Here is a 12,839-nt window from a genome sequence, read left to right as displayed (position 1 = left end):
CCATGCAACCTAACCATGCGGGACGTTGTCAAAGGCTTTACTAAAGTTCATATAGACAATTTCCGCTGCCCTATCCTCATCAATTCTCTTGGTTACCTCTCCTTATAACTCAAACCCTCCATTCCTGGCAACATCCTAGTAAATCTCGTCTGAACCCTCTCCAGCTTAGTAATATCTTTCCTTTAACAGGGAGACCGGAGCTGGACACGGTTAACAGAAGAGGCCTCACTAACACCTTGTACACCCTCGACGTAACTGTTGTCAGGAAAAGCAGTTTAGGCATTAAGTCAGGGTAATGCAGTGCTAACCTAATTGTTACTGGGGTCATAATCCAGAGATCGTGTTGCATGGTCTGTATTGGTGGGTTGAGAATTTGTACTCCATAATCATTTTTTTTTTTAAAAGGTTCAGTGTGGGGTTCTTGAATGATTGTGAAGACCTAACTGATTCACAAGTGTCCGTTTGGAAAGGCAATCTGCTTGGTTATCTTATAGGAGTGAGTTTGAATGTGGAAAATATGCTTGTCTCTGGCAGCACGGTGGCTCAGTGGTTAGCACTGCTGCCTCAAAGCACCAGGGACCCGGGTTTGATTCCACTGTCAGGCGACTGTCTGTGTGGAGTTTGCGCATTCTCCCCGTGTCTGCGTGGGTTACCTCTGGGTGCTCCGGTTTCCGCCCACAGTCCAAAGATGTGCAGGGATAGGTGGATTGGCCATGTTAAATTGTCCATTGTATTCAGGGCCGTTTAGATTAGGTGGGTTATATGGGGATGGGCCTGGGCCGGATGCTCAAAGTCGGTGTGGACTTGTTGGGCCGAAGGGCCTGTTTCCACAGTGTAGGGTTTCTATGGATTTCAAATGAAAGCGCAAGCTATTCACTTACGCCAAACTATTGAACGCTGGGGAAAACCAGTGAATGAATGACAGCTTGACATTAAATTAAGCAAAATAAAAACTGAAAGAACTGCAGATGCTGTAAATCGGGAACAAAAACAGAAGTTGCTGGAAAAGCTAAGCTGAGCCGGCCTAGCATGATCTGTGAAGAAAAATCAGACTTGATGTTTCGGGTCCATTGACCCTTCCTCGGAACAATTCTGAGGAAGGGTCTCTGGACCCGAAAAATCAGACTTCATGTTTCTTCGCAGTCGCTGCCAGGCTGGCTCAGGTTTTCCAGCAACTTCTGTTTTTGTTCCTGATTAAGCATACAGTTTAAAACTTTGAACTTTGAAAATCTAAAACTCAAAACTTGTTATACAATTTTTTTTTGTTGCCTGTCTAAGCTTATGGTAAAAGCTCTATGACCTTTCATCAGGCGCCTATTTTGAAGCTGGCCTCTCTGGCAGTGAGGTTTTTGTAGAAACAGCTGCTGTATCATTGTGGTCTATATCTGACATTAGCAGCATTTGGCCAGGCTAATTATTTTTAAATAGCAGCAAGTATTTCTGGTACTTTGTAATAAGCCTTGATAATGATTATGACGCATTTTCTTCCTGAATTTCTTGTTGGAGATATGGGAATGAGGATGTCTATAAGACTGAGTGGGTAGATAAAAGAACTTGTCTACCTTTCCATTGTAGAGTTTAATTCCAATTCTAGACTGCTCTTTGCGGAACCATTTAAAACGATTCATTTCCTGACCCGTCTGTAACTTTCTGAAAAGTTAGATTGTTTTACGTAAACCATCAGTTTGAATTCTAACTTTTCATAGAAAGAAACTGATACAATCACCAATAGATTTAAACAATGGCAAAGTGGCACAGTAGTTAGTATTGCTGCCTCTCAGCACCAGGGACCCAGGTTTGATTTTAATCTCGGGCTACCGTGTGCAGTTTGCACATTCTCTCCATTTCTGCATGGGTTTCCGCTGGGTGCTCCGGTTTCCTCCCACAGTCCAAAGATGTGCGGGTTGGGTGCATTGGCCATGCTTCCAGGGACACGTGAGCTAGGTGGATTACCCATAGTAAATGTGGGGTTGCAGGGATGGGGTGTGGGGTTGGTTCTGGATGGGATGCTTTTTCAGAGTTTGAGACTTGATGGGCTGATTTGAGTGTCACAGTACTTATTATTTGCATACACAGAATTTGCACCAAATGATCAAATCTTTTTATAAAGAAATTGTTTCTTTCGTTTCTTATAAGACTGTTCTGCTTGAGTTTTGGGATATCTTTGGATTCCACTATTTTGTCGTTTCACTTCATTGTTGCTCACTGCTGCTTTGCATGGGCTTCATCACTGCTATGAATTTCTACGCTAATAATCTCCTTCTGTGATCTTCACTGTTATTCTGTCCACCCATTGCAGTCTTTACTATTGCTGTTTCTGCCCTTGCTCTTTTCACCATCTCCACTGCAGTTCTGCTTCTGATTTTGTTGCTCATTTGAAGTGTTTTGCATTCCTGGGCCCAGAGGATTCTTAATTTTCTCCAGTCTAATTCCACTTCACTTTAGAGGCTAGAAAGTGAAAAGCTGTAGCTAACAGTAAAGAAAACATTAAACTATGTAAGAGTCTAGAGCTTCTGATGCCCAATGATATTATCATACATTGGACTCAGCATGTAGGCTGTGTTAGGGTAGCCTTTCTTCCCTCAAGGCTATACTTCTGGATTGGAAAATTGCCTGTGTCACTCCACACTGTAAGAAGGGTGAAAGAGGAAAACCAGGGCATTACAAGCCACTTTGCCTAATAGCTGTTGTAGGGAAATTGTTGGAGTCTATAATCAAGGATGGGGTAACTGGACATCTCCAAATTTTCAGTTGGTCAGGGAGAGCCAACAGATTTGTGACAAGTAGGTCATGCCTGACAGATTTTGTTGAATTTTTTGAAGACGTGACCAAAGTAGTGGACAGGGGAATATCTGTTGATGGTGGTTTTTATGGATTTCATAGCCATTTGAAGAAGTCTCACGAGTTTGAGGTAAAAGCCTACTGAACTGAAGGCGACTTAATGACATGGCGAGGAAACTGGTTGAGTGGCAGATGATAGAACATAGGGATAATGGGTAGGTACTCAAACTGGCAGGATGTGAATAAGGAAGAAATAGCAAGACATCTGGATATAAATTGTCCCATTGGGAACACTCAGCATGGGTTCATGAAGGGTAGGTCATGTTTAACGAGTTCGGTGGAATTCTTTGAGGACATTACTTGCATGGTGGACAATGGGGAACCTGTGGATGTGGTGTATCGTCTGGATTTCCAGAAGGCATTTGACAAGGTGCCACACCAAAGGCTGCTACATAAGATAAAGTTGTACGGTATTACAGGTAATGTGTTGGCATGGATAGAGGATTGGTTGACCAGTAGAAAGCAAAGAGTAGGGGTAAATAGGTGTTTTTCTGGTTGGCGGTCAGTGGCTAGTGGTGTGCCTCGGGGATCAGTGTTCGGACCACAATTGTTTACAATTTACATAGATGATTTGGAGTTGGGGACTAAATGTGGTGTGTCAAAATTTGCAGATGACACTAAGGTGAATGGTAGAGCAAAGTGTGCAGAAGACACTGAAAGTCTGCAGGGGGATATAGATAGTCTAAGTGAGTGGGCAAAGGTCTGGCAGATGGAGTGCAATGTTGATAAGTGTGAGGTCATCCATTTTGGTAGGAAGAAGAGCAAAATGGACTATGTTTTAAATGGTAAAAGATTGCAGCACGCTGCTGTGCAGAGGGACTTGGGTGTCCTTGTGCATGAATCGCTAAAAGTAGGATTGCGGGTACAGCAGGTAATTAAAAAGGCAAATGGAATTTTGTCTGTCATTGCTAGAGGGATGGAGTTTAAAAACAGGGAGGCTATGCTGCAGCTGTATAGGGTCCTGGTGAGGCCACACCTGGAGTACTGTGTGCAGTTTTGGTCTCCTTACTTGAGAAGAGATATACTAGCACTGGAGGGAGTGCAGAGGAGATTCACTCGGTTGATTCCAGAGTTGAGAGGGTTGGATTATGAGGAGAGACTGAGTAGACTGGGCTTATACTCAGTGGAATTCAGAAGAATGAGGGGAGATCTTATAGAAACATATAAGATTATGAAGGGAATAGAGAAGGTGGAGGCAGGGAGGTTGTTTCCGCTAGCAGGTGAAACTAGCACTAGAGGGCATCACCTCAAAATAAAGGGAAGCTGATGTAGGACTGAGGTCAGGAGGAACTTCTTCACCAAAAGGGTTGTGAATCTGTGGAATTCTCTGCCCAGTGAAGCGGTTGAAGCTACCTCGCTGAGTGTTTTTAAGGCAAGGCTAGATAAATTTTTGAACAGTAAAGGAATTAAGGGTTATGGTGAGTGGGCGGGTAAGTGGAGCTGAGTCTCAAAAAGATCAGCCATGATCTTATTAAATGGCGGGGCAGGCTCGAGGGGCCAGATGGCCTACTCCTGCCCCTAGTCCTTGTTCTTATGTGACCGGTGACGTCTCATACGGAGCCATGTTAGGGCCTCAGTTATTCACATTTATTAATGACTTGGCATAGGAAGTCATATATCCCAATTAGCTGACACAAAGTTAGGCAGCATTGTAGACAGTGTAGTTGATAGTTTATCAATATCCCTTTCTAATTTTATGCTATATGAATGGGCGAAACTCCAGCAGATGGAGTTCGCTAAGCAAACCGACAATTGACGGTGGTTACTTGGTTGCCGTTCGTGTTATCTTTTTATTCACTTCAGATTTTTATTGTCTACAGTACATTAATCTGGGGTTCTGGATTACTCATCCATTGACATCACTCTGCCATTGTTTCTGATAAATGCTAATTGTGAAATTATTTGGAATATTCTGAGGATATGTCAGGTACGATCATAATGAAAGCTTGTTCTACATTCTTCCTTTCCCCACCCTTCAGTTGAATTTATCCTATTGATGTCTCAGTATGTTTTGCATATTACCAAGTTTATAGTTGGTTTCCATATCTCTTGGGTGAGACGTGTACTTGGCCTGAGGAAATTTCCTCTCCTTTCTTAATGCAATTGATGTATCTCTTGTTCTCTCCCTCACCCCTACACACATTCCGTCCTGGAGTCTTCTATTTTGTTCTGTTTCAATTTTTTTTCACATGGAAGTTGTTGAACTGTCGAAAAGTCCAAATGAGTTACTTCATTGGGAATTCCTCAATCAAGCTGTACAATCCCCTGTCAGAATTCATGTTGCCTATTTCATACTAAGCTGTTGCCTAATAGATCCAGCCTGCATTTCATAATGGTTAACTTTGGTTTACTGTTATTGATGGTAGGTTACTGGGCCTGCATTTACTGTGGTCAGATTTTGTTCTCCCTGTTTTTTTTTCCCAAATATCCAAATTAACAAGGTCAGTTTCCTGATTGAGTGCTCGTCGGCAGCACTAATACAGGTTTGCAGCTACTGATTTTCCGTATATTAATTTGAGTGGAAAAATTGATGGCTGCACATCTGTCGCTTCCTGAGGAGCGTTGCGTAGTGGTGCTGCTCGTTTAGTCCAAATTACACATCATTCTTTTTCTTCTAATAGATTGCCTGAAGAAATTTTGATATTCAGTGACTGTCCATTCTATGGTCACGTGACTGTTTATGACTACCCATTTTGTTCCTGTAGTTGTATTATTAAACAATTGTTAATTATAACATTACATCATTCGTTTTGGGGTGGGTGGCTGGATAATTTACTTTTGAATTTGCATGGATTTGGCATTTCATTTGACCTTGGCAGTAGGAGGGAAAGAAAAACATGTATTACTGAGAAACTCATTGTAAAAATTTCGGTAGCATCAGGAATTGATTGTTTGGGAGCATTAATAGTGAGTTCGAGCTGTAACTACTTCTCATTATACATCAAAATTCCAACACTATAAGGAAGCAAATAGTTGGGTAATGAGGTCAAATGTCTTGTTTGTTCATGTTACTGTAAGCCGTTAACACTTTTTGAAGAAGCGAGTACTGCGAAGAGGCAGGCCTCATGAAGGGTCCCGACCCGAAATGTCGACTTTCCTGTTCCTCCAGCTCCACACTCTGTTGACAAGAGGCAGGTCTATTACTGTGGTTTCTCTTGCAGTGGTATCCATTTAAATAGAATATTCTTGATCCCTAAAATGATTGTTCAAGTCACATGCTTACTGGTAGTGACATGATTTAAGTTTGTGTCCGGTGTTCAATACAACAGAATGTCATTCCCAAGACTGGATTCTGTTTTTGCATAGAAAATGTTAAAATAAAAATTACATTTCTTAATTTAGGACACATGGTAAACTTATAAGTAATGACCTTCAATAATTAGACTTGTTAACTTTGCACTTTATTTTGCAGAAAAAGTATGAGATGAAAACGCAGACTGCCGACAAAATTGGTTCCAGCCATCTCCTGGTTCATTGCTCATGGCAATGTCTTGACCAATTAAAATCAACCTACTTTGTATAAAATTTAGTCGTTTGGGTGTATAGAAATTGAATTTTGCTGAGAAAATATTGTCAAAGCTTTTCATCTTGTGTTCATCAGAGCAGTTTGAAAGAATAGCAAGTTAAGGGGAAAAGTGACATTTATCCTGTCTCGGATGAGTGTGCTGATTGGTAGACAAGTGGACCCTAGTACAGGTGTTGCCATGGTGAGTGTTTCAGTTATTGGGATGGTTTGGGTAAAAGACATTGAAGTATTCATGACCGTATTGAATGATGGCACAGGGGGAGGTGGTGGCAAAGTGGTAATGTCATGGCCTTGCAATGTAGAACCCCATGCCAACTTTTTGGAAATGTGGGTTCAAATCCAACTGCAGCAGACGGTGAAATTCCAAGTCAATAAAAATCTTGATGGTGCAGGCTTCATGGACAGAATGGCCTACTTCTGTTCCTGTGATATTTCACTGCCAGGCTTTCACTAAATTTTAAACTAGGCTGCAACAAAAGGTTTTTTAAATGCGTTGCTTTGAAAGAAAAATTTGAGGAACTTGAACATCAGTTTAGAAGTCCTGGAATCCTGTACAATGAAAGTAGATTTGTTCAATCCGTATGAATTAGTGGTCCAGGTTATGTGGTCAGTCAGTGTTAAAAATGTTGTATGTACAATCTGCACTTTCAAATCATTTTCATAACCAATTTTTGTATGTTTTCATATCTTGTCAGTGCTGGTAGTGTACAATCCATTGCACATAACACATCTCATCTCTGGATCATTGGAGGCCAGACATGCGATGTATGTGTTGACCCCCCCCCAGGGAGTACGTCTGGGGGACTTACCCAGGAAGTTTAAACTTCTGGTGGGAAATTAACCTGTTCCTGGGACCCTCTGAAAGTCAGAGACTTTGAACAGTGCTGTGGAGCTTTAAATGAATAGTTAGCCAGGAAATGTTAGATTAAAACCTAGTCTGGCTCCTGGTAACTACAGAACTGATTCATCAATTATTGTCACTTGCTCTCCCCACTTGAGCAACCCTACCCTGATTCCGCCCAACTATCCTTTTGAATACCCAGTAGGTAAATTGACATGGGTTCTGTTACTTATGATACAGGGTTGTTTAGGAACTATTAGTGAAGAAAAACACAGCTGCAGTCCTTGACTCTGTATGCTGCTGTCTAAAATAAGTGGCTGCTAATCACCTGTGCTACATCCTGGTTACTTGCTCATGAGCATGTTTCCTCTTAGTGATATCACAACAAAACCAAGTATCCTTTCTTACCGTGTTAACCCTTAACTACCCAACACTCGACCCGAGCCCCTTCCTGACCTAAATCAGTCACCCACTCTACCCACCTGCCACCCTCTCCATTTGCTCTTCATCCACTATTTACTAATATTGATTCATTCACCTATTCATTAACCTTCACATTGGAACTTAAAGCGTACCTTTTATGATAGCTATTGCCACAGCTAGCTACTGCACTGTTATGGAGTGCTGTGCTCTGTATTTTTGGAGAAGCATTGGTCAGACAACCTGGTGAGAAATATGTAACAATGTGGGGTCAGTGAGTGTCAATCTTGCAGTGATTTAGCTGTAGAAGATCTGGGCTGATATTTTATTTAACTTGGTAATCTTGACTTCACTGCATGTAGCATTTATAATGAAACTGATGTAAATAAAATGTCTTCAATGTTAATAAAGCTCAAGTTTTTGAGACAATCTTTTAAAAGACTGCAATCAGGAATTTTCAATAGATCAACTTTTTTTTAATGTTGATCACAATGTTAATACAATAGGCTGCAAAAGACAGCTGGATTGAATGAATGTTGAAATTGCAAGTTGAAGTAAATAGTCATATGCATTTGCTTGACACTATATAAATGACATTCCTAGCAATGGGTTATTTCAATTAACACAGAACATTTTATCTGTTTTAATACTTTTACAGATCAAAAAATAGATTTTACGAGAAAATCATGTGTCACCCTGTTTGATATTTTTAAGCAAAAATCAATCTTCCTCTCGAGTCACTATTCTTTAAAGTCAATATCTTGGTCTCATCCCTTCCTGGGACACTGATCAAATTGTTGATCATCCTTTCTGTTTTAAATTAACCCTTCAGTAGTCTGAACTTGTGCCCTTTTATATCTTTCTATCGTTGCCATCTGGAAATAATGTTTTGCTCTTTTTTTTGTATTGGAGTTGGTTGTTGATTGCTCCTCCGAAAAGACTTTTTCAAAAAAAAAAGGTTTATGGGATATGGGCATTATCCAACATTTATTCCCATCATTAATTGCCTTTGAGAAGATACTGGTATGTTTCCTTCTTGAATTTGTCTGTCTGGTGCAGGTACTTCCAGACTACATTTCAGTTGAGAGTTCAAAGCCTTTCACTGAGCAGCAACGATGGGATAGTGACTGTATTTTCAAGACAAGATGGTATGTGACTTTGGAGTTCTCATACACCAGCTATCCTTATTCTTGTTACATAGTTGAGGCTGCAGATTTCTCAAGGTGCTTTCCAAGGAGATTTAATGATTTGTTGCAGTGTATTTTGCAGAAGATGCCTGTTGAATTGATTATGCACTAGTGGTGAAGGGAGTGCATGTTTGAAGTAGTAGATAGAGTACAGTCATACTGGGATATTCTGGATATGTAAAGCTTCGGTGTTCTTGGAATTGCACTCAGTTGGTGCCTTGTAGATGGTGAAAAGGCTTTGGGGAGTCCGTTGCCACTGAATACCCAGCTTTTGATCTTTGCTTGTCTCTACTGTACTTATTTGGTAGCTCCAGTTAAGGTTCTGGTCAGTAGGCATATTCAAGAGTATGTTGATGGGTGCTTTGGTAACTGATCTTCTGAAAATACAGGGAGGGTGATACGACATATTGGAGATAGTCATTGCTTGGCAGTTAGGTAGAAAGTAAAATTCATGCCACACATCAGTTCAATCCTAAATGTGAACCAGAAGAACTGTGGATGCTGTAAATCAGAAACAAAAACAGAAGTTGCAGGAAAAGCTCAGCAGGTCTTGCAGCGTCTGTGAAGAAAAAATCCTCCAGCGTTAACATTTCAGGTCCGGTGACCTTCCTCGGAACAGTTCCAAGCCTAATGTTGTCTAGGTCTTCCTGTGTGCAGACACTGAATTTCAGTGTTAAAAATGTTTCGAACCAATGCTGCATAATCATTAAAAAGTATATTCTATTTGTAGCCAGCAGAAAAAATATGATTCCTGGGCATTTCAACTCCACTAATTGCTTTCACTTGATGGGTTTTTAGCCAGTTGGCAGCAGAAATGAAATCTTAACCTCTTGTTGACCACTAGAAGGCAGTTTAATAACTGAGGTGAGATTCTGACCCTTGATGTTGGTTGGGAGTATAATGCAGAAACTTGCATAAAAACTCAAGTTCACATTTTTCATAGAGGTTCTATTTTGTGTTTTCATAGTCCTACTTGTTTATCTGGGATAATTGGGAAGATATACTAGTTGGAAACAATTGTCATATAGGTAATTCAAAAAGCAAAAGTGAATTTGTGTCCCACTTATGTTAAACATTGTAATTTTGAATCCCTCTCTTCCAAAATGAGAAGCAGTTTTCTATTTTGATCAGAATGGGTGTTCAATTTTGTTTCTAAAAAAATTGTTTTTGCAAAAACATTTTTTAAACTAAGCTAATCTGGCAGCAGTTTTTTTTTTCAATAGCTGAGGTAAAGAAACAAAAATATTATTGTAAAACATCACTACGAAGAATTGAAATTTACTCTGTGGAATTCTGTTTGATATTAACACTGAATTCATATTCATTCAATTCAGGATTGTCACTAGCTGAGTTAATACTGAACTACTTGGTATTATGAGCAGGCACAGTGGGCTTTTTACATTGGAGTTCTATCAATTTACTTACGAGAAGTTGGAAAAAATTTAATTTTCAAAACGCTGAAGTTACTTCTAAAAGTTATTATTCATACAGTATTATCATCAACCATACAGCACAGAAAAGGCCCTTCAGCCTATTGAGTCTGTCATGACCTAACTGCGCTAAATCCACTTTGCAGCACTTTTTTCAGGTCTATATTTGCAAGATGTTAGTGCTTTGCCCATGAAAAGTTAAAATTGATATTTGAGGAAGAACAATTGGCTTTGTTCATGTTGGATCATTTGGAGGCAGAAAATTTAAAACAAGTTCCTGAATCATTTTGTCAGGTTAATTTGACTTTGGGTAATCTTGTGTATTAAGATATACTGGAAGTGCACCTTTTGTGCATGGAATATTATGATGACAAAAATGTTGTATAGAAACACCGGACATTGTTCTCTATATTGTGGTGCATACGGTGTTTGTTTGCTTTCTGTTCTCTCCCTTGTCCTGTAGATCAGGGTTGGCTCACCTTAGAATATGCCTTTACAGATGAGATCACCTTGGTTGTCGTCAATCAGGATACATTTGAAATCTTGTGGCACCGTTTGACTTGAAGCATAACGTGGGGAAGAGGTTTGTGTACAGTGTGGAAAATGTATTAGATTTTAAAATATTAATGTAAACTGTAGGAAAATCAAAAGATTGAAATGAAATCTTTTGGCTATATTTGCAGAGAGAGAATGTTTCTTTTTTTTTGATGCAAATTTGGGACTTGCAGGGAGATTTGCTAGTGTTATCTGGGAGGGATTAAACTAGTTTGGCTGGGGGTAGGGACTGAATAAGAGTGGCCATCGAGAAGTCAGGGGAAAATGCATTAGTCATGGAGAGCGAGTTTGCTATTCAGGATAGCTAGGAGCACAGTAAAGGGAGGGAAAAGACTTGTAGTTTAAATCACATGTATTTAAATGCACGAGGCCTGACTGGTAAGGCAGATGAGCTCAGAGGTTAATTGGCACTGGGGAATGGGATATTATAGCCATAACAGAAACATGGCTAAGAGAAGGGCAGGACTGGCAGCTCAGTGTTCCAGGATATAAAAGCTACAGGTGTGACAGAGTACAAGTAAGCAAGAAGGGGGCATTGCCCTTTCGATAAGGGCAAAACAGTGCTTAGAGAGGATATTCTGAAGAGGTCATCAAATGAGGCCATATGATTAGAACTTATAAACAAGAAGAGGAAGGTCACCCTGTTTGGACTGTACTATAGACCCCCAAATAGCCAATGGGTACTAGAGGAGTAGATGTGTAGAGAGATTGCAGATACCTATTGGAATAATAGAGTAGTATTGGTTGGAGGTTTTAACTTCCCCTGTATTGACTGGACCACCCAGCATGTACAAGGCCTGGACAGGGTGGAATTTGTCAAGTGTCCAAGGAAGTTTCCTAAATTAGTGTGTAGAGGGCCCTACTTGGGAAGGTGCAATGCTGGACTTCCTCTTATGAAACGAGGTCGGGCAAGTTACTGAAGTGTTAGTCGGAGAGCACTTCGGGTCCAGTGACCATAACTCGCATAGTTAGGGAGAAAGATAGGACAGGTCCACAGGTTCAGGTGCTCAACTGGAGCAGGGCCAATTTTGGGGCCATTAGGCAGGATCTAGCAGTGGTCGATTGGGTGAGTCTGTTTCAAGGAAAAGGAACAACTGGCAAATGGGAGGCTTTTAAAAGTGTGACATTAGGGGTCCAGGGACGTGTCCCTATTAGGTGAAGGGAAAAGCTGGCAGGTTTAGGGATCCCTGGCTGACAAGTGGTATTAAGGCTCTGGTCAGCAAAAAGAAGGTGGCATACGTTGGGCTCAGTGAATTCCTAGGTGATTATAAAAAGTGTTAAGAGGAAAATCAGAAGAGCAAAAAGAGGATATGAGGTGGATCTGGCAGATAAGGTTAAAGATACTCCCAAGAGGGTCTACAGCTATATTAAGAGTAAAATGGTGGCTAGCGAGACAATAGGACCCCTTAAAGATCAGCATGGCCATCTGTGTGTAGCCACAGGAGATGGGGGAGATCTTTAATGAATATTTCTTCTCCATGTTTACTGAGGAGAGAATCATGAATGCTAAGGAAATTTGAGAAACAAGTGGGGATGTTTTGGACCACATACATATTACCAGAGAAGAGATATTTGCAGACTTGGATCATGTTATGGTGGATAAATCCCCTGGGCCTGATCAAGTCCATCCTTGGATGTTGTGGGAGGCTAGGGCCGAAATTGCAGAAGCCCTTGCAGAGATTTTTGCTTTGTCTTTAGCCATGGGAGAATTTCTACAAGACTGGAGGGTGGTGAATGTTTCATTGTTTAAGAAAAGTAGCAAAGATAAGCCAGGGTACTACAGGCCAGTGAACCTGACAGAAGTGGTAAGCAAGTTATTGGAGAGAATACTGAGGGATAGGATCAACTAACATTTAGATAGACAAGGTCTGATTAGGGATAGTCAGCATGGATTTGTGTATGGGAAGTCATGTCTGACAGATCTTTGAAAAACTCAAAGTAGTAGCCAAGAGAATAAATGAGGGCTTAAATAAATGGAAATTGTCTATATCGACTTTAGTAAAGCCTTTGACAACGTCCCGCATGGTTAGGTTGCATGG

General features: G+C 40.6%; 1 protein-coding gene across 1 annotated transcript in view; it reads left to right on the top strand.

Moving 5' to 3' along the window:
• Positions 1-4,674: 4,674 nt before the first annotated feature.
• The window catches only part of vclb (vinculin b), a 103,215-nt gene continuing 95,050 nt past the window's right edge, over positions 4,675-12,839 (top strand). Inside the window, exon 1 of the mRNA XM_048616267.1 lies at positions 4,675-4,768. The gene's annotated coding sequence lies outside the window, so the exon portion shown is untranslated. The remainder of the gene's footprint in view (positions 4,769-12,839) is intronic.

The sequence above is a fragment of the Rhincodon typus genome, chromosome 34 (genome assembly GCF_021869965.1).
Source record: "Rhincodon typus isolate 14 chromosome 34, sRhiTyp1.1, whole genome shotgun sequence".
In the NCBI taxonomy this organism is placed as follows: Eukaryota; Metazoa; Chordata; class Chondrichthyes; order Orectolobiformes; family Rhincodontidae; genus Rhincodon; species Rhincodon typus.
The sequence above is the reverse complement of the archived record's forward strand: the minus strand, read 5'-3'. Positions and strand labels throughout refer to the sequence as shown.